This window comes from Homarus americanus, unplaced genomic scaffold (assembly GCF_018991925.1).
Source record: "Homarus americanus isolate GMGI-L3 unplaced genomic scaffold, GMGI_Hamer_2.0 scaffold8995, whole genome shotgun sequence".
Lineage (NCBI taxonomy): Eukaryota > Metazoa > Arthropoda > Malacostraca > Decapoda > Nephropidae > Homarus > Homarus americanus.
The window spans coordinates 1-3,040 of NW_024736506.1; positions in this window are offsets into that span (position 1 = coordinate 1).

The window sequence follows — 3,040 nt, forward strand, 5'->3', positions numbered from 1 at the left end:
ACATCTCCACACCTCCCCAATACGCCTACACACCCCAATACCCTACCTCCCACAATACACCTACACTCCCCAATACACCTACACCTCCCCTGACCCATCTACACACAACAACACACCCATACACCTACACACCCCACCATCTACAAGCCTCACACCTACACCCCATACACCTACCACTGTACATCTACACAATACTACACCTCCATACACACTCCGCCCAATACATCTACACACATCACCTACACCCACAACCTCCACCCCACAATACACCTACACTCAATACCTCACACACACAATACACCACACACCACAATACATCTACACACCCACAATACCTACACACCCCACACAATCCTACACACCCACAATACATCCACACCCCTGGCACCCACACACAATACCTACACCCCTGCATCTACACACACCACAATACACCTCCCCACAATACACCTACACACCCACAATCACACCCCACACTTCAGAATGCACCTACACACTCCTCACACTCACCACATGCACCTGCATCACAATGCACTCTACACACACCCCCACAATTACACACTCCCACAATGCACACCCTCCCTACACCCATAATACATCACACCCCCACAATACATCTACACACCCCACAATGCACTACACCTCCACCATCTGCACCCACAATACCTACACTCCCTGACACATCACACCCACAATACACCTACACCCCCAATACACCTCAGCTCCCCATACATCTACACCCCACATACACCTACACACTCCCAATACATCTACACACCCCACAATACATCTACACCCTGATACCACTCCCTTACATCTGCACACCCCACAATACCTACACCCCACAATACATCTACACACAATACATCTACACACTACTTACACCCATCTCCACCCAATACATCTACACACCCCCCCACAATGCACTACACACCTTAATCACACCCCAATACCTGCCACTCCCACAATACATCCACACCACAATCATCTACACCCTACGTTCTCCCCGACATCTGCACCCACAATGCCTACACTCCCCAATACATCACACACCCCCAATACATCACACCCCATACACCTACACACCCCAACAATACATCACACCACAATACCTACACACCCCAATACATCTACACCTCCCATTGTCTACACACCACAATACATCCCACCCCACAATACCCTACACTCCTGATACATCCACACCCCACAATACACCACCACACCCCCCAATACATCTACAATACACTACACACTCTAATACATCCACACACACAATACATCTACACCCCACAATGCCTCCTCCCCAGCATCCACACAATACACCTCTATCCACAATACTATCACCCCCAATACATCTACACACCTGATACATACCCCAACAATACATCTACACACCATATTTTCACACCTCCACAATACATCTACACCTCCTGACATCTCCTCATCATCTACACCCCACAATACCCTACACCTCCACATCTGCACACCTACTCCTATACATCTACACACCCCCTACATCTACAATACACCCCACAATACCTACACAAATACATCTACACCCCCACATACATCTCACACACCACCCCACAATTCCTCCACAATACATCTACACACCCAATACCCACTACTACACTCCCACACTACCTACCCCCCTATCACCTACACCTCCTAGTTGTTCACTACACTCCACAATGCACCTACACCCACTAATACACCTACACTCCCACAATACTTTTCACACTCCACCTACCTCCTACACCCCACAATACCACAATACACCACACACACCCCACTACACCCCCGACAATACACCTACACCACCTACCCCTCTACACACAACACCACCCACCATCCTACACCCCACAATGCCTACACCCCACAATGCTACACTCCGTTAATGCACACCTCACCATCCTATTCACCTACACTGCCATGCACCTGCACACTACACCTCCCAACACCTACACACCCCAACACCACACCTTCACCCCCCTTTTCCTACACACACAATGCACCTACACCTCACACAACACTACACACCCCACAATACCTACACCCCTACAATGCATTTCCTTACACCCACAATACCTACACAACACACCTACACACCCCCACAATACACCTACACAATACCCTACACCCCTCTTACACCTACACCCCACTGTCATACCACACCTGCCCCACCACCTACCCCTCCCCAACACCTACACCCCCAACACACCTTCACCCCCACAACACACCTACACCCAACAATATACCTACACCCAGGACAGATGATCACTCGGCCTCACATCAGTTCACCAGATGAGATAGTACAGTAGGTAAGAGCGGTATAGTTGATGACTTGCCATAGTAAAAATTGGTACTGTGTGAGTGGACGATTATTAATGTTATTGTTGTTGTGGTTGTTATTGTTGTGGTTTTTATTGTGGTTGTTATTGTTGTATTTATTAGTTGTATGTTATTGGTTGTTATTATTGTGTATTGTGTTATTGTATTATTATTGTATTGTTGTGGTTGTTATTGCTGTGGTTTATTAATGTTGTGGTTGTTATTGTTGTAGTTATTATTATTTGTGGTTGTTATTGCTGTGGTTGTTAATGTTGTGGTTGTTATTGTTGTAGTTGTTATTATTTTGTAGTTATTATTGCTGTGGTTGTTATGTTATTAGTTGTTATTTATTTATAGTTGTTATTGTTGTGGTTGTTAATCATTGTGGTTGATTGTTATTATGATTGTTATTGTTGTAGTTACTATTGTTGTGGTTGTTATTGTTTTGGTTGTTATTGTTGTGGTTGTTATTGGCATTGTTATTATTGGTGGTTGTTATTGTTGTGTTTGTTATTGCTGTGGTTGTTATTGTTGTGGTTGTTATTGTTTGTGGTTGTTATTATTGTGGTTGTTATTGGTAGTTTGTTAATGGTGTTGTTATTATTTGTGGTTGTTATTATGGTTGTTATTATTATGTTGTTATTGTTGTGGTTGTTGTTGTAATGGTTGTTAATATTTGTGGTTGTTATTGTTGTAGTTGTTATTGTTG